Genomic DNA, 24,672 nt, shown 5'->3' with positions numbered 1-24,672 from the left:
ATCGAGCAAGGGCTCCTCCAAACCAAAAGGGGACAGTGGCAAGACACCAGCAGCAAAATCAAAGGTGGGGAAGGGACACAAGCTGAAGAGCAGGACAGGGCACAGTGGCTCAGGCTGAGGGACCAGAGTCACCCCTTCTGTCAACCAGTACATCAACCTATACTGCGGTGGACACCACCACCTGCACCGCCACCTGCACTGCCACCAGCACCGCCACCTGCACGTTTGCTGCCTCACCAACAGTCCCCAGCAGCATCCCCAGTGGGCCTCAATAGGAGCTGACACATGCACCACCACCAGCACCTCCGCCACAGACACCGCTGCAACTACCGCCACCACAGCTGACATGGCAATCATCCCCAGTGGGCAGCCATCCGAGGCTGCAGGAGACGTCCTGGACCCTGCCCAGCGTCCATGAGGCATTGCCCTCAGCACAGTTTGTACCTGCAGGTGGCTGTCGAAGTCGCAGCAGGGGGGAGTGTGTCTCTGAAGCACTCTGGGCACAAAGCCCCCTCCAGAACCAGTGGAGGATCACATCCACTACCCGAGTCCCAGGCAGGATGAAGCACTCTGGGCACAAAGCCCCCTCCAGAACCACTGGAGAATCACATCCACTACCCCAGTCCTTGGCAGGATGAAGCACTCTGGGCACAAAGCCCCCTCCAGAACCACTGGAGAATCACATCCACTTGAGAAACTGTGGCTTTGCACTCCCAAGGATAGAGCAGTGGGCAAACCACCCACTGGAAATTCTTGAGAGACTGTGGCTTTGCACTCCCAAGGATTGAGCAGTGGGCAAACCACCCACTGGAGAGACTTGAGAGACTGTGGCTTTGCACTCCCCAGGATTGAGCAGTGGGCAAACCACCCACTGGAAAGACTTGAGAGACTGTGGCTTTGCACTCCCCAGGATTGAGCAGTGGACAAACCACCCACTGGAAAGACTTGAGAGACTGTGTCTTTGCACTCCCCAGGATTGAGCAGTGGGCATGGAGCCCCCTAGTGCAGCCTTGGCATCTAGCGTTCATCCGGCTGAGGTGCCCCCCTTCCATTCCCCCTTAGGTGCCTGTGTTTTTGTTTACCTGATGCCCCTGCAGTGCTCTCTCCGTTTCGTGTCAGGTATCTTGTGTGGGCTTCGCCCATGAAATTTGGGAGCACTGGTCCGCGGCCAATGATTTGAACACTATCCGGACTTGTGTAGTTGGTGTACATATTTGTATATACGGATTTTTTAAATTGCCCTATCTGATTTTTCTTAATTACACTTGTTACAATCATTTCCTTTTGTCCTGGTGTTCTTCCAGGTGGTGAGGGGGTGTATATATAATGTTGTTGCATGTATTTGTGTGTATGGTGTTGTGGGGCTGGGGTTTTGCGTGTTGCGTGCGTGTGTCACTCTCTTTTCCCTCCCACCCTCCCCTGTGTTGTAGGTGCAGTACTCACAGTGGTCGGCTATGGCATCTTTCCTGCTCCTGATACAGGAGGAGGAAGTCCAGCATGGGCAGGACTTGTAACTCGGGCTCCATGGCGTCCTGGTTCCTCGTTTGGTGTTGAGAGGTGAGTGGTTTCCGTTCCAAGTCCTGTTTCCGCTGTGCTTTTGATAGCGTTGGTACCGCCCGGAAAAGGTTGCAGATAGGCCTCTTGTAATAGTGTGGGTGGTACTTTGTCTTCCACCTGTCTGTTGGCGGTTACCGTCGCGGTGTTTGTTTCTACCGCTGTGGCAGTCGGAGTGTTAAAGTGTCTGTCTATGTTGATGGTTTCCGCCATGGTCGTACACCCATTTCGTTTTCCCGCTGGACTGTTGGCGGTATTACCGCTGCTTTAACACCAACCGCCAGGGTTGTAATGAGGGCCATTGTTCTGTAGCCATTTTAGTTATAGCTTCATACACATTATTTTAACACACTAGGCCTGCCGCTGTGCACTTTAACCTAGATATATTTTATTTGCCTTAATTTTATTATTGTTACAATAGCCACTTTTACGGTCTTGTTTTATTTCTTTCTATCTAACTGTTTTCATCTAGGCCAGCACTCTGTTCTCAAACAAGACATTCTAGCTCACGCTGTGCTTCTTCCAAAGCTGCAGCAAGATAGTCTGCCGGTGAACGTGGTATAAGTTTAGTCTCTGACATTCATAGAAAATACACATCCTTACGTAGGGACATTTTCTCAGAACATCAGCTGTTTTATTATAAAGGCACTTCCCTGTCCCTTACACGTTAGAGCAGTGGTCTTCAAACTTTTCAGTGCCGCGCCCCCCCAGTTGAAAAATAAAAATCATTGGGCCCCCCTCAGAATTTTTCACAATTATTTTACAAAGATGGCAATGTTTAAATAGGTCTAAACCTATATAAACATTGCAATTAGGTACTGTTACCTTTTTAAAACTGCAATAACATGCTTCTGCTTGAAACAAAGGCATGTTATCTGTATAATATTTCTTTTGCCCAGAGTTTGGCGCCCCCCCTGGGATCACTTGAGGCCCCCCAAGGGGGGCCCTCCCCCCAGTTTGAAGACCTCTGCGTTAGAGGGAAATTCTAGCCAGAGAACCACTTGCTCAGGTATGGGGATGATGTCTTCCCAGGGGAACCTGAAGGGCAGAATTAGAGCTTAACACACTGTGCTCTATTATAGCCTAGGTAGGAATTAGTCTCTTGACTGTAGTGACAATATGGTAGCATTATTTCTATGCTTCACTCTCCTTGTCACGATTTTAATCTTTTCATGCTGTATCGTCCTGGTTATTGCAGGCCACGCTTTGCTATCTAAGATGCAGTTGCTTCATTAAAAAACATTACTGAAACCTATACTGCTTCTGTTTGTCATTGTGTATATGAGACTAATGTAACTGAGAGAAACGGATAAGACCTGAGTGACCATGGCTGCCCTGAGAAACCAGTTATGTCATATGCTCGGCTGCCCAATCATCCCTGCCCTTGGGTAGAGATGAGGCACTGCTAGTTAGCCGGAGCAAAACCCGGATTAGGGCGACAGGTGTCACCTGCATGGGTCAGACTCAGTCTCCCACACCACAGGCAATTCTGCCGTTCGAATTCCAGTAGTCTCATTAGAATAATGAGAACCCACGCGACAATATAACATGGCCGGTCAACCCCCACCCACCTTACAATACATCTACATGTAGAAACAACTTACACTATATCTATACAAAACCCTTCGTACACCTAACAGCCTAAACAAATATATATTTTCTTTCAAATATTTTTTTTAAATATTATATACACATATAGAACACCTCACCTCCCTATCCCAAAAACCCAATACACCCCTGTCTGCTACAATTGTACCCACCCAAACTATAAACTATGAAATACTAAACCTATACTACATCTACACTAATTAATCCTACACTAAGCTATGCAAACATTATTAACTTTAAAAAACTAGCTAAACGGGGAAGAGCACAATGTATCATGTGGAACATTATGGTTGAGAGGTTTTTTTTCACATCCTGTCTAATTTCATGCAAAAGCTGGAGAACAGAGTCCATCTTATATTCCAATCCAGCTACCCTGTATTTCAGGTCTGAGATGTCTTTCAGCATTATTCGTTCAAATGAACTCATGTGTCTGGTACTTTTAGCTGGTAGCAATGCTGGTCCAGTTGGCTGGCTATGTGATGTGCTTGAAATGGGGTCTGCTGATCCCCCCTGGTCTGCACTGTCAGCCTTTGATTTTGTACTTTTTTTGTGGGTGTCTCAGTGGTAATGTGCCATTTTCCACAAGCAACCTCATTAGCATGTCTCCTGTTCATTGCCTTAAAGGATTTACCAACAATCCAGATGTGGCTGAAGCGTTCTGCCTTTATGTAGTGTTGTCTTTTCTGGTCAGGGGTTGTGTTGTCTGTGACAGGGAAATGAAATACTGCCAACCCAAGTGTCACTAGAAACTGGGTTGATCAACATTAAATTGAGCTTGTTTTGCAAACATCACATGTTGAATTTCCTAGTAATAACAATTAACCCAAAGATGATAGTGGGCGTACATCCACATAATGTTTCCCTAAGAAAATCATAGGGTCAAAGTACCCTGCCACAGCAAGCCTTTTAGAATGTAATTGCAACATCCTAGTACATCTATGTGTGATGTCATGAATACAGATTAGGCTTTGGAAAAATGCTGTTGTGTAACCATGGTATGGTACACCTGGTCTATTTACTGATCATTAGTGTCCCTTCTACAACCAGCAATGACATGTATTCCATTGGCATTAGCAAAAGTAAGATGAGCAATGTCTGTAAAATACATACACTGTGTGATGACATTGGGTACCTGATATAGCAACAACACATGTCTGGACACATTGCTATATAGAATTCACATGTGCCAGGTATGAGATCTCAGAGTGGAGGGTGTATACATGGCTCACATCACACAGATAGGTCAGATAAATACTCTGTATTATTCCCTATAATAAGTAATTAAATCCCATAGTGGAGAATGCCACAGCTTATAACATGCAGACACGGTAACTGCATGTGTCCCACTACACAGCCTAGTGTTGGACCATACAGTTATAACTGTTATCTTGCTACACATCAACACTCAGAACATCTATGTGATGGATGTATTCATGCATGTTCTACATCTCATCTGTCCAGGTATCCTGTGATTGCTGGCCAAAGTGTGATCCTTATTGATATAAATAATGAAGAGTATTGTGTGCAACACATTATAAAGGTTCAGTGTCTAACAATGCTGTGCAGACATGCCTCTGATCAGATTCACTTTGGCATTAAGATAAGAAGACAGGGCAAAAGTATGTTTATGTGTCCACCAAGGAGTATACTACATTACACAAAATGCGGGAGGGACTTTAAATGCCTTGCTATGTGCAGATTGGTAACACCTGTGTTTGATACACTAATTGGATTATTGTAAAGTTCCTCTGTCACGCAGGGCCTCATATTTTGGCACACACAATGGTGCCTTTTTTAATTGCACACATTAGGACATCATGCCTGCCATTCCATGTTCTGCCAAGGATTGGCCATATAATTTCTGTCCTTACTGCTGTGTTATTCTTCTCCTCCTGTGTGTACTTGCCCAAAAAGTTTGCCAGAGAATGCAATGTCATCAACTATGTTACAATTGGGCATATGACATGCATTTGGAAGTGTTATCATCTCCTGCCATGTTCACATAAGAATACACTACTACATGAATCCACAGATTATGCCATTTTAGTCATTGCGCCTATCTGAAGCCACCCATCATGTTGTCCATCTGATACTGGCTATATATTCACTCTGACAATAGTCAGATACACCTGCACAAGCAGAAAATCAAATGTCGCTTTCAAATATGACCTATTATGATATATGCTTACTTTAGGCATATTCCCAATTATTTGGCATGGCCCAGCCCTACTAGCCATCTTGCTGTGCTGCTTTGTGTCAAAACAAAGGGACAAAGGGACAAAGGGACATGAAAGTGCCATATCTACAAGATAATGCACATTCCCCGCCCTCCCTGTGTTGACGCACAAATTGCAGCAATGCCCCAATGCAGTCACCCATGCACCATGGTGCAAGGGTGCCAGTGCTGCAGGGATGAATGTGTTTGAGCAGAAGGGGACACCTTCCTGCACACAAAAAAAATCAATGGAGGCAATGTACTCCTACTATGTGTGCAGCAGAATGCAGCACATATGGAAAGCATAGCATATGTGGACAAATAATATTATTTCTCCCTGTTACACCACCTACATGCCACCAAAGGGGACACATAGGCTATTGATGTATTCTGAAGTTTAGAAAACCTTGTAAGTCTGGGAATGAGTCAAAATCCATGGGTGTCGCTTGGGCACACCCATGCAACACTCATAGAAATGCCTCCCTGACTCACAGTAATGCAACGTATTGATGTGCGCTGGGTTGCCTTACTCCATATCTACCAGGCCATGTAAAGCCACACAAACTGGCTTGCCTTGGCCTTGTAGATATAGGTCGGCAGCCTGCACCTCTGGTACATCACAAAAAGTGATGCACCAGTGGCGTAGGCTGTTAGTATATATGGGTATTTGTGTCCAAGATGCACATTGAAACAGGCATTTCACACAGCATCCCACATCACACACAATCCTTGCACTACACAATATCCATTCAGGATGATACTCACTGGTAACATGAGGACCTTGAAGCTTACAATCTCTCCAACTGTGTATACCTCGGGTCCACCATCCAGACATAACATGAAATATTGCACTGTGATTTCTGAACACAAACATTGTGGGCATGTTAAGTACAGTACACATGAAAAGCAATTTTCTATGTAAGTTTTCAGTTTGCAATTATTTCAAATGCACAGTTAACATGCATAAACTACACACATTGGTATAGCAGATTGTATTAGACACATATTAGATGTACCTTAACATGCATTTGTTGGGCAGCTGTAGTAGCATGCAGAATACCTAGCTAGTCCAGAATGTCCCAAGGATAGCACCTCCAAAGATGACATATAAAACATTTACCAACAACATGTATGAGATACTTTCTGATGTGCCTAATACAGCCTATCATAGAACGTGGCAACCTTATATGTGAGTGTTGACCCCTGTAACAGTCATCTGGAGTCATTTACTAGAGGCATGATCAACAGGTGTGCCAATTATTAGAAGCACTCCAGTGGCTCAGCTCTCTTAGTTATGTCTATGAAGCAATGCCATGCCACCCTGCATATCTTGGCATACAATCAGAGGTATGGAGTGAGGCAAGGCTGTGAAAAAGCACAGTATAACACAATTCCATATGAGGGAGTCATACCTTTAACATTACAATTGCTGACCCACACTACACCTTCTCAGGACTCATTAACAATGTAGAGCAAGTAATGCCTCATCACTAGGTGCCATACCCAGGAGAGGCCTACCTAGGAGGAGCATCAACATCTAACTCAATTTTCTTCTGTACTGTATGTGTGTTGCATTATAATGCACACATTGCAAAAGTCAAACAACTCCTCTGAATATCTTTGTTCATGAAGGTGTCCCTTCCTCTCCAAGTACATTCTTGTTGAAAATGCTGACATGCTCGCACCATGGGGCAAGGATGGCTGGGGTTTGTGCATGCCAAAGCATTGTGCACCTGTGCAGGGAAAAAGATCAGGAATGCTTCATATGTGATAGATATGGGGGAAACCTGCACTTTTAATTTGACACATGGTAGTACTGCAAGGTTTCGTACAGTGTGCCTCTGGGGAATAAAATGGGACGTGTGTCCCAATAGTTTAGTGGGGGCATGAATCTTTTGTGTATACACATATGTTTGACACTTAGGGCCATGTTTAAAGGCATCTTGCACCACTGCTGCATCAGGATTTAGGCCCATGTCCACAAGGCCATGGAAAGCTACTTTGGGGGTTATTATGAACAGGGCGGTAAACACCACCGTGTTCATGCTGGCGGTCTTTCCATAGACCGCCAGCCCCCTTGAGAACCCGCTGGCTGCATTCTGAACATTCTGCTGGGCAGGCGGGCAGAAACATTGTTTCCGCCCGCCGGCCCAGCAGAATGCAGGGCCAGGGCATTGCCGACGGCTCCACATGGAGCCGTTGTCAATGCCTCAGTGCGGCGGGTGCAGCAGCACCCGTCGCGAGATCACTGCCCGTAAATTGGGCAGTGACCTGCGCATCGGGGCACTTCAAGGGGGCCCCTGCACTGCCCATGCCAAGTGCATGGGCAGTGCAGGGGCCCCCTTAGGGGCCCTGGAGAACCCCTCCGCCATCCTTTTGATGGCGGGGGAACCCGCCAGGGAAAGGCTGGGGGAAACAGGGTACATTATCGGATAATGTAATCCTCCATCGTCAGGCTGCCTGTCGGCGGTAGCCTGACGGAGGCCACAGGCGGCCCGCTAAGTGTATAATATATGGCGGTTCAGACCGCCATGCCGGTGTCGGTCTTTTCCCCGCCGCCGGCATCGTGGTCTGAACCACTGGGGTTCATAATGAGCCACTTTGTGTTGTTTCTCATGCCCTTGTAGACATGGAGTAAGACAAAGCAGCGCAATTTTCGGCCTCGGCTCACTTTTTTTCAAAGAGGCATTCCATGGCTGTTGCGGTGGGTGTTTCCACGTGACACCCATGTATTTTGACACATTCCCACATTTACAAGTTTTTGTAAACCTGGGAATGTGTCAAAAACCTACGCCACCTTAGGGGAGGCATATGGGAGATTCTACTAGAAGAAATACCTTAATTTCTCAAGTTTTATTGTTTTTTTGCTATGTGTGCTGCATGCTGCAGTACACATAGGAGGAGGAAATACATTTTGGGGCTGTTTATGTGCATGAAAGTGTCCCTTCGTGCACAAACTCAATCATCCCTGCAATGCAGACACCCTTGGTGCAAGGGTGACTGTGTTGGCACATGGCAGCCCATTGTGCACCTGCGCAAGGGATAATGACAAAAATGCTCCACATTTTGTAGAAATGGGGCATTCCTGCCTTTTAAATGTTGACGAAAGGTAGCACAGCAAGAAGTCTTATAGCCCTTAAAGTATGACCCAAAAACATTTTTAGGCAATAGACACACAGGTAAATTATCACAAAATATGTGTACTTACCAACTTCATCACCAACTTTGATGGTAATGTAGTGCAGCAGGTCACACTCATGGCTCACCACATCTGCCTAGTGATGCTTCAGCTGGTGGACTGTCTGTTCAATCTCAAACATTCATTGCATGTGTTTCTGTACCTTTTCCCACTGGTTTTCCCATTCCTTTGTGGGATAGCCCTGTATAACCCTTCCATCACTTGCAATCATGTTTGGCAGGTAATAGGACACTAGCTACAATTAACCTCCAAACTCCTGGGCATTCATGCTCTTTGCCCAAAACTCTCAATTACCCCTAACTACAATAAACCCCAAAAGACAGACACCCAACAATACAAAACACTAAACAATCTGCCACACAATTACAGTACACAATATAAAACTACAGGGGCAGTACAGGGAGAGCACACACAACAACAATTTTCAAATGCAGAAATGCAGAATGTAGCACACAGAGAATGATTATCCAAGGAGAAATTAAAGTATTTCTCCATGTTGTGCCTCTCTTATGCCCATGAAGAGACAGGGCCTTTTTATGCATTCCCAGAGTTATGAAACCTTGTACATCTGGGAGTATGACAAAATCCATTGGGTGTTGCGTGAACAAAGTCCACCGCAAAATTCATGGCATCCCTCCCAGGTGCAGTTGAAGGCAACACAGTGCCTTGCACTGCACTGCCTTACACCATATGTGTGAGGTCATGAAAAAACATTCAAACTTCCAATGCATGGGCTCTGTTATGTCGAGGCTGTGTGTGTGGTGCTGACCAAGTATTACCTATGTAACAAGACCTGCACTGGTCATGGGTCGGCAGGATGGAAATAACACACAAGACACGAAATGGGCGGCCCTCGGGGTCTTTATTAACTTGAATCCCCATGTAATGGTTGGAACTGACAGACAGGGCCTCCATGTGAGAGATGTTGTCACCCACTCCTCGATAAATGCATAATGCACTAGGACTGAGTGTTCTGGTGGTGTGGGGGAGTAAGTCTGTACTCCCTTAGGAATGCATACAGTGCACATTCCAAATTCTGTCCTTCCACCTGTGCAATTCAAAGTGTTCTCATGAAGCGCTCCACTTCTCTATTTGCATGGTGCCACTTAGGTGAGATTTCCTGGTGCAAGGTGTTCCTCGACTTAATATATCCTGCAAACTGTTGGCTGGGGAACAGAGGTCCATTGTCCATGCGGAGTTCTCGTAGAAGGCCATGGGTGGCCATGAACTTTTCCAGGTGAGGAATCGTCTGTCTAGCCATTACTGATTCAACAATCTCTACTTCTGGATATTTTGAGAAGTCATCAACTCCAACTAGCATATGCTGGCCATCTGGGAGACTGCCAAAGTCTACACTAGCTTGATGCAATGGAAAAGGAGAGACGGGCATCTCCAAGATGGGTGCTGTTGATTTGCTGCTTGGCACATGGAACATTGGTTGACAGTCTGTTCTACCAGACGGTCGAGGCTGGGGAACCATACTTTGCACCAGAAACTAGACTTTATTTTCATGACTCCTTGATGTGTGGAGTTGCCCAGATCCACTATGTGTTGTTCAAGTTTCCTCTGGATCACTAGACAAGGCCCTTGCAGGAGGCATTCTTCCAGAGAAACACTTACCTCATTACGAACATTCTGTAGGGATGCCAGGGTCTGTTCTACCTCTGTGGTGCGATGGACAGTTTTCTGGTCACTTTGTTCCAGTTGCAGAATGCCACAGTTGTCATTGCCAGCTGGAGGCCCTCACCTTCTTTTGTTTCTTCGATGATATCTGATAGAGAGATGGGTAATGGTCACAATAACCAGCTTCACATATTGCTTCACCTCCTCTGCTTATGATTTCTCACTCACAGTGGCAGGTCCGGCATGGCCGGGTTTGGAGTCCCTGGCCTATAGACTACCAAGAAGCAGTATTCGTGAAGTGGAAGGATCCATTTTTTGGAGGTGGCTTGGAGGAGGACCTAATGAAGAGAGGAATGAGGGGTTTATGATCAGTATGAACCTTAAACGGATGTCCATAGAGGTAGAGATAGAAATGTCAACACCTGCAGTGAATTGTGGTAGCCTCCTTCTTGATGTGGGAATACTGTTGCTCAGTTTTGGTTAAGGCACAACTGGAATATGCTACAGAGGTCCATTCACCATTGCCTTGCTTTTGCAAGAGCACAGCCCCAAGGAATGGGGCTAGCATTCATAGACAGCATTCATCCTTGATGTTCTTTTTTCTCGCTCTCTCTCCCATACCCCGCTTCTCCTACTGGTTAGTCACTGTTGTGCAGCTATTTGAAGATGTGGAAAGAGTCTTAGGGCCAGAGGTACAAAGCCTTTTTGCATTGCTTATCGGTCCGTATTGGTATTTTGGGCAATTAAGAAATGCAAAACTGCCTTTTCTTATGTACAAAGGCCTTTAAGAAATTGCAAATTGCTTATTTCTACTCTATAGAAATCGCAATTTGTGATTCCCAGAATTGTAAATCGCAAATAGGGATTTCCTATTTGCGATTCCTATTCTGATGTACAAAGCATTTCCTAAATGTGACTTGGGCACCCCAAGGTGCTTTTTTGGAATGCAATAGAGTACGCACATGCCCCTTAGGCATATGTGTGCTCTACTGGTGCAGGTCATCACATGGTATGGGGGTTACGTTATGGGCACCAAGTAACTTGTCATTGTATGCAGAGTCAGAGTCATTCACAAAGAAGGACACATCCATAGCCAGTAAATGCCCCCTTTGGGCAGGTCACTCACACTGCACTGCAACACTACACAAAAACACATGTCTGCCCATCTTAGGCTCAGGGACAGTGAAGTGTACACAGCACTATGTCACACAACACCAACAACACAGCAACATCACAACGACCAGTACAACTGACAGCCTCTCATTGCGCACATACCATGGACTATTGTCAGATTCAATTCTCAAGTAAAGATGTGTCATGGAACACAAACACCACTCCCATTAAACATCCCTGGTATGGACCAACATATCATCCACATTGTAACACATAATGAAGGACAATGGAATGTACAATTGTCAGAGAGAGAAATATTCTAAGATTACTATGCAAACAATACCTGCACAATAGGGATGGGGTCATGAGGAGCTCTCAGGGAAGGATGCTGCACTGGGACACATCACACTTTGCACATTTCCGTAAAACAACATCTGCCCAGGAACTGGCCCTACATGTATCTCAGGGACAAACAATAGTAGACATAAGTGGCATGCCTATCTGCAGAATGTAGAAGTGCAAGTCAAAAAGTCAAACACAAATGTAGCTGTATGGGACTTACATTTAGATGAAGTAGCTGCAAGGTACACACATCACAAGGGACACATGCACAGTCAAATGCAAACAAATGTAGCACAATTGAACACCCTCCATGTCTGCACAAACAAAACTCAAGCTGCCACAAATGAGACAAATGTAAATCCATATTAGGGGGACAATTCTAACAACATACATGCTGACATTGAACCACACAAGGTGAAATACTTACCAAACCAAACATTACACAATGCAATGACACCACAATTCACTAACAAACACTAATCTTACAGTAAACATACATCTTTGTCCTGGGTGACAACAGCACTGCCTACAAAGTCAGATATTCATAACAACAGCAAATGGATCAGCAATCAGGATGAAACACACACAACTGTAGGCAGACAACACAAATTACTCAGGAACAACATAAAGGTAGAAAAAGAATTGCAGGACAAATGTCTACCCCAAAAAACTGTTTTGGTTTATTTGAACCAAAGCGATTATTATAAAAGGACTTTGACTAGTCAATCTTAAAGTCTTTGCGTAGTACTGTGCCCACACTTGACTCCTGTTACTGCTAGGGAACCTCTACAGGAAGGGGCATAAAGTGGGCAGGCAGGCACCTCAGGGATGTTCCTTGGAGGGGTCAGATTTGGGATCGGTGGGTTTGGGTTGGGAGGGATGGACTCTATATTAGGAGGGGTGAGCTTCTTCTTCAGGGGAGGGATAGGGTTGCTTGCAGGAGGTGCAGGTGTGACAGGGAAGAATTTGGATGTGGAAGGGTTGAGTTGGGATGTGGCTGGGGGCTTCTTGGGTTTGGGATGGGGTGGAGGGAACAGGGGAAAGGCAAGCTGAAAAAGGAAACTCTCTTTCGACGGTCATCAGAAGAGGTTGGGGATTTGGAGGTTGAGAGAGTGGTCGTCTGGTGTGTGGAAGTAGATGTCTTAGGTGTGTGAGTATGTGAGATATGCTTATGTTTGGGTGATGTTTTCTGAGTGTGTGTATGTGGGCATTTGTGTGTCTTGGGGGGCTGGGAGGTGGAGGTGCTGGATGATGGAGCAGTAGCTGTGTAAGTGTCTGTTAAGGTGGTGTCTGCAGGTATGCTGTTAGTGGTAGATGTCTTTGTGTCTGGTGGGGTGGTGTCTGCAAGTTTGAAGGATGTGGTGGATGTCAGTGTGTCTGTTGGGGTAGTGTCTGTAGGTATGGTAGGTGTGGTGGATGTGCCACAGGCTGTTGTGGTAGTGCCTGTAGGTATCCCTGATGTGGTGTGTGGATAGGTGTGGGTGTCTGCTGAAGTGGTGGCTGATGTTGTGTTTGTGGGTATATGTTGAGTGCCTTTATGCCGATGTGTCTTGTGGTGTTTGTGTTTATGTGTGCTGCCATCTGGGTGGAGAGCAACAGGGAGGGTGGTAATAGAACTGGGTGTGGCAGACACAAATGATACAGGTATAGGTCCTGATGGGTCTGTCTCCACTAGGGAGTGGCCACTGGAGGTAGAGTCCAATGATAAGGATGTAGATCCAGTGTCTTCCGCAGCACTCCCCTCACCCTCCAGGCCACAGGGTCCTTTTTGTCCCTTTGTGTTGGTGGTGTCATGAAAAGAGGTACTGTGGCCAGATGCTTCCCACTTGGTTGTGCCTTGTCTCCTTCGCTTGCCTGGGCTGATGCTGAATATACAAAGAGAAAAAGGGTCACCACATGTTCCTGATCACACTTGAACAACAGCTTTGATTAGCAAACATTACCATGATGTCAAGTAGGCCCCAGCAGCAAACTCCAACAAAGAGGCCCCTTTATGTATCAGACCATTTGAGTGCATGCCATCTGATCTGTCAACAATTCCCCAATGGAAAATCAGCATCTCGATCTATACAAATACCAGTGTAGTGTATTGCAGTACACAGATGGCATCTGACGGTGGTGCACAGTCCAAAACCACTGACGGTCATTTTAGCGGTCAGATGATACAGTCACATTTTGAGGGGGAATAGTGTAGCAGATAGTTGAGTTTTGTGGACACATGTGTTGACAGCCAAGGGGGTCATATGTGACCCTTGTGTACTTGCCAGCTGTGATGTGTACTGGGTGTGATGTCTATCCAGTCAGAAATGCTTTGTCACATGACATTTTTGGCATGCATCATGTATGTTGCTGTGGAAACACTGTTCCAAATCATTTCTTATCACACCTAGGTACCCTGGGAGAAAGAGAATGTGACAACCTCCTGTCTACCGTCCACTGCCAGACCTTCAGAGAATGGAGCAATGGCATATTATTATGTCATACCGCCTGGATAGGCAAACAATGGGGGACTTATGCCATCAGTTGGAGCCAGATCGGATGCTTGCTATTAGTTTTTCAGCCTGCATAACACCCATTGGACAAGTCATGTCAACATTGCACATCCTAGCCACAGGGTCCTTCCGGTATGTCCCAACCTATGTTCAGTCTGGTGTTGAAGGATTTCCCCTCAGCAATGTTGAAACACTTTGACAGCTATATCAGGTTCCCCTGATGTGAGGATTTAGCCAATGTGAAGGCTGACTTTTATGGTTTTACCCACCTCCCACATATGGTGAGGGGCATTGATGGCACACATAGTGGCTTGGTGCCACCGCAGGCCACTGAACAAGTCTGTCGTCACAGAAAGAACTTCCATTCCATCAACGTGAAAGTTGTCTGCTTGGCAGTTCTCTACATCTCAAACGTCTTTGTCCATTATCCCGGATCAGCCCATGATTCCTTCATAATGCAGAACAGCACCATACCCCAGCTGATGTCACAAATGCACCCAGAGAGGGCCTGGCTGCTTGGTGAGTCACGTCTGCCTTGATTACGTGGGTGCAATGTCAGGTGCAATATTCAGGGAAAGGCTGTTTGATAAGAAAGTTTTTGGCACATCCCCGCCTTGATGATGTTGCCTTGTTTGTGTCAGTTTCCTTGCCATGCATTTTTTCACTTGCTTGCTGTGTGACTAGTGTCATAGGTATGGTTTCAAGCCTATGCTCCTTGTTTTCTTTGTACAGGTACCTTCACCATGCCATCTTCATGTGGGCATTTCTGAGTTGTGACATTGGCAGGCATCTAATGCTGTTCTGACGTACAAAGTAGGCATAGATTGTTCCAGGTAATGTAGGTCACAGAGTATGGATGTATGAGACCTTTACCAAAACAGTTTTCACAATGTTGGGGTGGAGGTACAGAAGTACCCATTGCACTTGTTTTGTGCCTTGTGGTGGGTCAGATGCATCATGTGTGTCACCATGTGGTCTGAAAACAAGTACTCCTAGCTTTTGACCAAGTCATTTTTCTTTCACATTGGCTAAACACTCTCTTTGTATGACCTGTATATAGCTGTAAATGTGCTTTATCATTGTAGGCCATGGTGCTTGTGCCACAACACTAAAATATGTTTGTGTCGTACCACCAGATGCATGGGAATTGGACTGTGATCAGGGACTGTTGAGCTGCCATATAACTGTATCTTGGATTATGTGAGATTGGATGACTTTGGTGTGGTATGTGATAAGGATCAATCTGCTGACATCAAATACTTTAATGTCTGCTTGTTCTACAGGACAATGTCTGACAAATCTGTTCCTTCCGTTGTCTGGGGTTCTGTACCTTGAAATATGTTCATTTACTCTGTTTGAGCCACTCATCTCTTGTTTCCAATAGCCCAGACATACTTACAGCCTATGTGCTGCACACTGTAATAAAAGTTTTGGTTTGATCAGACACTTGTTCTAATGTGCTGATGTATAATGGTTGTAATCCTGAGCTGGACACTGTGTACCTGTAACATATCCCTGATAGCACAAGTAGCTTGTATCTTCATCTTATGGTTCACATGGTATTACATCTCTACATAGCCAAATGTGGAAATTAAGCAAGCAGACAATGCGTTTGTGATGGGTAAATGTACTACAATGCTTACACAGAAAATAAATTGTGGACAGAAAGAAACATAAATGTAAAGTAAAGGGGTCAGTCATGGTAAATGAAATCATTGGAGTAGATGCCACACCGTTGGGAGTCCAGAGTACTCCTCCCATTGGAACTGGTTGGTGGTTGAGGACCAGTCAACAGAGTGAATATGTGGCACACAAAGGAGGTCCCTTAGGAAGAGGTCACTTGCTGGCAGCGGTGGGTGTCTTGCCATCTGTACCTCCTGGATTCTTTGCTGGACATCCCCACTTGTGTGGGGGTTGGAATCTGCAGTTACAGAAGCAGGATTGTCTGAGGGTGGTTCTTTCTCTGGCAGGGCCTCCTTTCCAATGGCTGGCAGCGATGTTGATGTGCCTTGTGTTTATGAGCCAAAGGAAGGGGAAGACTGCTGTTGAAAAGCCCTGCTCAGGCTGGTCTGAATGTCCCTCAGCACCCCTGTTAGCTAGGTCATGTTGTCATTGTTGGCCTCCATCTGTTCTCGCATGTTTCTGTGCATGTCCCTCTGTAGCTGCTTGATTTCCCAGCGTTCGGTCAAGACCTGGCCCATCACACACTGGGAGTCCTGATAGACCCCAAGACATGGCTGATGGTGTCCCGGCTGACAGCAGCCCCAGTGGCCTCACCTCGTTGGCCCAAAGCATCCCTCCCACAAACCCTACTCTCACGGGCCTGTGCCACAAAGTGCCCTCGCCAACTCAGGATCCAGGACGGGGGGGCACAAGATGGTAGACTGTGCTAGGGACACAGGTTGGGGGGGGCGAATGGTTGCCTGTGAGGTTGAGGCAACCGGGCCAGGAGGTATTGATGTGGGCACAGTGAGACTCACTGTTGCTGGCTGACCAGATTGCCCTGATGGGTTGGAACCGTCCTCCACAACCAGAAATCCAGGATTGTCATTTTCTGGTCAGCGTCTGTTCACGCCCTCTGCTCAGCTCCAGCTGCTGCTGCTTCTGATCTCTTCAAGAGCCTTCTGGCTCTGATATCAAGATCCACCTCAACCCGACGGCACTCACCTGCGTCTCATCCCTGGTGGCCTAGTGGCCCCCTGTTTCTGTTTGTGTCTGCCTTGCCTGCTTCTTCCTCTTTTTCCACTCTTTTTGTCTGGTTGCCTGTTTTTCTCTTCTCTTTTGCACTCTTGTGCTGCTGCTTCAGCACTTTCACTGTGTGCCATTCCCCATACTCCATCCCTACCACTGCTTCGTCTGTGGCCCCACCTCCTTCTCTGTGAAACACTTTCCCGCCCTCCTGCCTCCCAGCTGATCCTCCCTCCCCTTCTTAATGGTGGCCGCTGTGCAGCCCTGCCGCTGGAGCACAGAAGGCTTGCCAAAGACAAACCTTTCTGCGCCAGTCCACATCTGGACCATGCCCAGCACCAAAGACCCTGGTTCCTGTGCCAGTAGTCAGTACGACGCCAATGCTCTACATGTCCTCAACCCTGGAGGACCTCAGCCTGCCAACTAGCTGATCCAAACAACACTCATGGACCATTCTATTGCTCCTTCTGCTCCCACATCTGCCTCCATCCATCACACAACTCCACTCCAAGGCCAGATGATCATCTCAAGGGAATACTCTCAACACCCGCTCCCTCATCAAACACACCCAATTTATTTAAAAAAGGGGAATCGCACAGGTGCCTCTAATTATCTTTTAATAGCTCTCTTGGATGTGAAGGCTAAAATCTATGCCTGACTATTGCTAGACCAACTGGAGGCTTGGGTCTAGGAGCCCCAAATTCTACTGTATTTTCAATCTGGCTTCAGACCCGGGGCCTTGACAGTGGACAACATCGTGGCACTTTCATATTTGAGACAGCAAGCTGCTAAAATTAATCATTCTCTGTTATTTTGCAAAGACATGGGTTTGAGTAACTACAAGTCCTGGTACAATGACTCTGAGAATAGAAAACAACAGGGGCCGAAAGCAGGCATGCGTCATGGCCCAATTGCTGTTTAACTTGTACACAGCAGACCTAGGGAAAGGTTTGGAGGCTAGTAGACTGGTACCGCTGAAGATTGGTCTAAAAAAGCTTTAAATTATTCAATATGCCGACGACATTGTGAAAATGGAATGTACAAGAAGTGACTTACAACGGGTACTAGACGCTCAGAACACATTTAATTTAGCCAATCAGCTACAAGTAAATCAAGAAAAAACAAAGATTCTTAAGTTTGGAAGGTACAAAAACAAAAAAATCCTAACCTGGCAACATGGAAGTGCAACTCTTGGCACAGCCAGTAATTATGACTACCTTGGCATGTGGTTTAGTGAAAATAATCTGGCAGGGATACAGAAAAGTTCAATTAGAAACACATCTGCTGCAATTACATACGGGCTTGCCCATCTGATTAATCAACTAAGAAGTGCATTGGCAGCCCTAATACTGAGAGTAACAAAAGAAATTCTCCTTTCTGCCCTGCAGTAAGGCAACCTGGCATATTCTGGATCTCTAGATGCAACTGTGGAACAAGTACATTGTAGGGCATCCAAACATTTTTTGCAACAACCAAAACACGTCCAACACTCTAGGCTAAGATTAAAGTTGGGCCTGTTGTCTCGGAAACTAATTGTCCAAGCATCTATGCTGAAGTACTACATTAGGTTCAGGAAGGCAAACATGCAGTCATCAAAGTACCACTTGAGATTTGTCTTTGAAACTCCTGGTATCCCTTGGTGTATACATGTAAATAATGCACTGAAGGCTTTTGAAATGGGAGACTCTATTCAGTTGGTAGAAACCGTTCCATATAAAACTTGGAAAACAACAATTACTAAAAGATTAAAGGAAATGTCAAGGGAAGATTTATTGACTGTCAAATCTCCATTAGCAGTGCCAGTTTTAAATGACTCTTATCTGGTCAGGGCTCCACAACCATATCTCTTAGAGACAATAAACGCTGTAACCCGGCTGCAGATCTTTTATATGTGCACATTAGCTCTGTCAATCAAGGATTTTAATATTTCTTGGCCCGCTGATAAAGATGAAAGAGCCTGCAGACTCTCTTCTTACCAACATGAAACCTGGTTACACCTTCTTTGAAGATGCCCCTCCTTTGTTTCTCAAAGGAGACAGCTAATTTAACCAATGGCCTTGGCTTAGGGCGCTCGCACATGTATGGAAGCATCTAACATCTGATTCTCACATTCGGTGGTCTGGGCCTTGGCTAGATGTGCAAAATATGTTACAGAATTAAGGAAGGTGTTCTCCCAGTCAGCGGGGGTGGCTAGCATGGAGTATGGAGAGTCATTGGTGGACAAAGTTAGAAGGTGAGGCAGTACTGCCCAAATAATAGCAAAGTGAGCTCGGAAGCAAGGTGGTGACTGATGTAGGAGCAGAAACACTGACAGTACTGCAATTGTATGTTTTTCACACCAGAACTTTAGTTTTTGTATGGAGGGTCTCTAGTGGACAACCTTGGAAGGCGGGGCAAAGTATATAAGCTAAGAACTGTCTGAGAAAAGATTAGAGCTATTGATAGATCTGCAGCAGCATGTTTTATTGGCATAAGCACTTTAGTTCCTTTTGTATGGAGAGATGACAGTAGATAACCCAGAAGGTGGAGCAGCTCAACTGATATAGTCGTAAAAAGGGTGAAGATAGTGTAGGCAATTGCATAAGTGGTATAATACATGCAAGCGCACAAAACATCATAGTGCCTTACCCACCTGGCAATACATTGTGACTGTCAGCAGCAACTGGGTCTGATGGGAAAATTGAAGTATTACTGATATAACGGTATTTGATGTGCTCGCATTTTAATCCATTGCTATTTAGGATAATGATTTACTGACGATTTTATTGCTTTAGTTTTAATTAACTTAACAATAAAGCTGACAATGACAATGACCCTTTGCTATGATGATTTCCAAAAGGGTGTGGTATGCCAGAGAGGTCAAGTGTTCAGTGACTGCCATGCTGTCCTCACACGTAAAACAGATGCCTGAACTGCCCAGTGCTAACTTTATGAATGATGCTACAGCATGTTACCAGGAGATAACACTCCAGTGTAAAAGCAAGGGCTTTAGTGGTCTGCTGACCTCATAGCCATCTGAACTGTGAGGTTGTCATCCTGTGAAATGTTAATTGATGACACTGATGTCTCAGATGGCTTCGGCATGCACATCACCAGATGAGAAGAGTCTGATTTGTAAGTCCTGCCTCTGTCTAAGAATAAGGGACAGGTTTACTAAGAATTCACATAGCTCAGCAATGCAAGCTCCTGCACTGCATTGTATGAAAGGGAGTCACCAAAAATGCACCATATTTGCAAAGATGAAGTGCATTACTGCTGCCTCCTTGTACTAATGCACTGTGCACTGCCTAGTCCCAATGCGCACTCTTGCACCATGGTGCAAGGGTGCCTCTGTTGTGAGTAGGATTATTTTTGTGCAAGAAATGACACCTTCCCGCACAAATGAACTCCTTCAAGACATGTTCCTGTTTTTATGTGTGATGCAGAATGCAGGAAGTAATGAGGAGGAATAAAGATGTTACTCCTTTTTACACCTGGGTCTGAAAGGCATACCATCTTGATACATTTCCAGGTTTACAACTTTTTGTCAGTCTGGGAGTGCACTACAATCAATGGGTGGATGTTTGGGAACACTACTACTCCACCCATGTAATGCTTTCCTGCCACAAGGCAACACAAAATGTGCTGCTTACGTTACCTTGGTTATACTAAACCCCACAAACCCACAAAAGGTGACTTAGTAAATTCCAGTTAAGGGCTTGCGTTGCCTTGAGTCACCTTGTGTGATGCAAGGGCAATGCAAGCCCCTTGTAAGTCTGGCCCTGAGTGTGGGACAGACACAGGTGAGCAATGTGGGTAGAGGCATCTCATTGTTTTACTTTAATGGTTAATAACAATATAAATAAAGGAAAATAAAAGAAAGAGAAATAGAGAGGACAGAACCCTGTTGCCTACATCTATGAGCCAAAACTGCAAGCCACTCGTTTGCAGCTAAAATGTCATTAGATGGTGGGTTAATTCCTTCTTTAAAATGTCTACATAAAAATCTTGTTTTAATTTTTTGAGATTGAGGACTGCTACTGGGCCTGCCTTTTTTCGTTTTGTTTAAAACATATTTTTGATGAAGCTGTGATATGCAAGGTAAGAAAGTGAAAATAATCTTTTGTTCAATTCCTGAAGGATTTCTTTATTGCCTAAGTGAATCTTTGATTTTGTCAAGGGAACTAAGTGGAGGCTTCACTGGGACTGAGGCCCTCTACACCTGTATGTGAAATCCCAAAATGGAAATGCAGAAACAGCTATTATGGTCCTCATTATGAACATGGCGGTAAACACCGTCGCCCAGCCTTTTCGACGGTGAACAGAAGACAGCCATTGGGGGTGAACAGAAACCCGTCATGTAATGATGCCAAAAACAGAAACCTCCAAAAAGTCTGCTAACTCCAGCCACCACCAGGGCCCTTGATGGCGGAAAGGATGCACACCCCATCCCGCCACCTCCAAGCCGACAAATCCCCCGTCCTCCAAATAATGATGCACAAATCACTGCAGCAGATAGTGGATGTTGGACGGCCATTGGCGGTATGGACCACCATGGCCAGCAAGTGGACCTAATAGCAAGAAATGCACACTTTAGCAAGTTTGAAACCCACACACCTGACACACATCCACAAAACTATAAAACACTCATATACACACCCCACAATCCTTTGCATCACCAATAGGACAACTGAGACTGACAGCACAACATGCATACACAGAACGCAACATCACACAAGTCACACACACAACAGCACCCTCACCAATATCGACACAACACACCACCCACAACACACACCATGGCACCCCTAAGCACTCACACTTCACAGATAGGGAGCTAAGAACAATGGTGGACAAAATACTCAAGATCGAGCCACAAATCTTCGGGACACAGGTCCAGCACACACTCATCGCCAGGAAGATGAAGTTATGGCAGACGATTGTCAACAAGGTCAACGCAGTGGGAAACCATCCACGCACGAGGGATGACATCCGCAAGAGATGGAACGACCTGCGTGGGAAGGTGAGGATGATGGCATCCAGGCACAACACTGGGGTCCTGAAGACTGGGGAAGGACCCCCACCTACACCCCCTGAATACACCGGCTGGGAGGAAAAGGTACTGGCCATCCTGCACCCCGAGGGCCTCACTGGACTCACTCGAGGAATGGACTCGGGTATGTCATCTACAATTATCCCATATCCACCACACCTGTAATGCATGCACCGCCCCACCCCTCCAACTACCACCAGGACAACTACCCCACCCAGGCCACAATCACTACATCCAGTCACCCTGCATGCCCAAAAACCCACCAACTGGTCCACATCCCTCCCCCTGTGCACAGCTCTCTACCCCTGCAAAGAATCACAATGTAACTAAACCACCAATAATGCACCTCCACATCCCATGCAAAATGCAATGGCAATCCCTCAATAGGTCCCTGCATGGCCCAACAGGGGAATACACACCACAAAATAGGGTAGAGCTTTGCATCCTTATTCGAATTAGTACATGTAACATACATGTCCATTCCCTCCCACAGGCACCACCACCCATGTCACCCTGACGGAAAGGCCAAGGAGTGCCAGCGCCCCACATGGAGACAGAAGCCCCACTAAGAACACTGGAGAGGGAAGTGTGGACAGTGAAGACTACCCTGGCCCATCACACAGTCCTGGACTGTCACCCTCCAGCAGCCCCACCCAGGACACCACTGACACCCCTACCACCTAGCCACCAACAACAGCTCTGGCCAAACGACCCCACACCAGTGTCTCCAGGCCACAGACTGGTGGAACACAAGTACAGAGGTCAGAGTCTCCACCTGCTAACAGGCAGGATGACGATTGCCCCAGTACAAGTGGTACTGTCAGACCTGTGCAGGGGACTCAGGCACAGGGGGCTAGGCCCAGTGGGAGGGTCTCAGTGGCCCAGAGGGAGGCCAAAGGAGGGATGCTACAGCCCAGGAGGTGATCTCTGAGGTCCTGGGAGCATACCACCATACACAAGACAGGATGGGCCAGATCCTGGCCACCCTGGAACAGAGTCAAAGGCTGCAGATAGCCCAACATCAAGAGTCCACGGAGCAGTGGAAACAACTGAATGCCACCATGGCCACTATTGCAGGGGTGCTGCAGTACCACTACCTAACCCAGCCTGAGACCTCCACAAACCTGAAAGCCCCTACCACTGCCCAGGACACGTCCAGCAATCAACATCAGCAGCAGCAACTGGACTGGTGGCACTGGCAAAGGACACACAGGAGACCAGCAACCCTACACGTGGAGCCCAGCACCAGACACTCAAATGGTCCCTCAGACCCAGATATGGGCAGAAACACCTGCCAAGACCAAGGCCCCCACTAAGAAGTGACTCTGACATGGACTGTCTCCCAAGTGTGCCACTGTACCACCATCCTCACCCGCCAATAGTAACATAACTTGCAAGGGACAGATGAACATATACCTACCGCCACCAATTGCTGAGCCCATGTACATAGTATGGACATCCACCATTAGCCGACTCCCTATCTCTGTAAAGCGCACCAATGCATATATGGCACCAAATAAAACACATGTACACCAATTTGTATGTCCCCTGTCATAATGATGAATCAATTGTAAATGTGAATGCATTTGCCAGTCAATTCCATAATCAGACCTTTATGGCAGGAATGGCACCCCACGCACAACATTGTGTGAAGTAAACATAAATGACCACCAAGTTTGTTTCCATGGCACATGCCACCTTATTCTTCAGGTAACAGTGCCAATGACTACAGACACCACATCCCCATGGTGAATGTCAGACAGACATTATGCAGTGCAGACATCATCACTGAATAGTACCTCATAGTCACTGGATGTATAGTTGGATCAGCTGGTTCCTGGAGTGGACATCTTCCCCCTAATCATCCTCACCATCACTCTCATCCCCTCTCAGAGGAAGCAGGTCTGGATGGATAGCACCCTCCTCCTCTAGTAGGGGGATAGCTTTCCTCACAGCCACGTTGTGCAGCATGCAGCAGGCCACCACTATTCTACACACCTTCTCAGGGCCATAGCACACGGAACCCCCAGAGAGATGGAGGCAACAGAATCTAGCCTTCAGGAGACCTACAGTGCACTCTATCACCCTCCTAATATATCCATGGGCCTCATTGTAATTCCTCTCTGCATTTGTCCTGGGATTTCTCACAGGTGTCAGGAGCCATTGCATGTTGGGGTAGCCAGAATCACCTACAAAAGTGTTTGGAACGAGACTGTAACAAACTGCCATTAATTGCAGACAGCCTGGCTGTCAGCTATGTACTGATCCAGTGTCATACACACTCTCCTATGAGCCATCCTCTGTCACATTGTAGTTGATCCATCATGTGTGGTACACTGCTGTGTCTCAGGACAAATTAATCATCGACTGATCCTGGAAACATGGCATTCACATGTGATATGTACTCTTCTGCAGTACACACAAATTGTATGTTCATTGAGTGGAAGTTCTTCCTGTTTCTGTACACCTGTTCATTTAGTCCTGGGGGATGAGAGCTATGTGGGTCCCATGGATGGCACCTATCACATGGGCAATGTTAGCAAAGGCATAAAAGTCAGACTTGATGGCAGGGAGATCAGCCCTTTGGTGAAACTTTACATATGTCTGCAGGTGTACTACAAAAGTGCGGACCCTGGGGTTTTACAACCGGCGGAGCACCCACTGCAGAAAGCGGTAGGAGGACCTGCTGCGCTGGAGCGGGAAGACCTGCGAGGCCCAGCTAGGGAAGTCCTCCCAACGAGGAAGGGGTGCCCGTCGGGCCCTGACCCCCTAATGTGCCACATTCTAACGGTGGCATATCCAGAAT

Source organism: Pleurodeles waltl, chromosome 4_1, assembly GCF_031143425.1.
Source record: "Pleurodeles waltl isolate 20211129_DDA chromosome 4_1, aPleWal1.hap1.20221129, whole genome shotgun sequence".
Lineage (NCBI taxonomy): Eukaryota > Metazoa > Chordata > Amphibia > Caudata > Salamandridae > Pleurodeles > Pleurodeles waltl.
Note: the sequence above shows the minus strand (reverse complement) of the source record.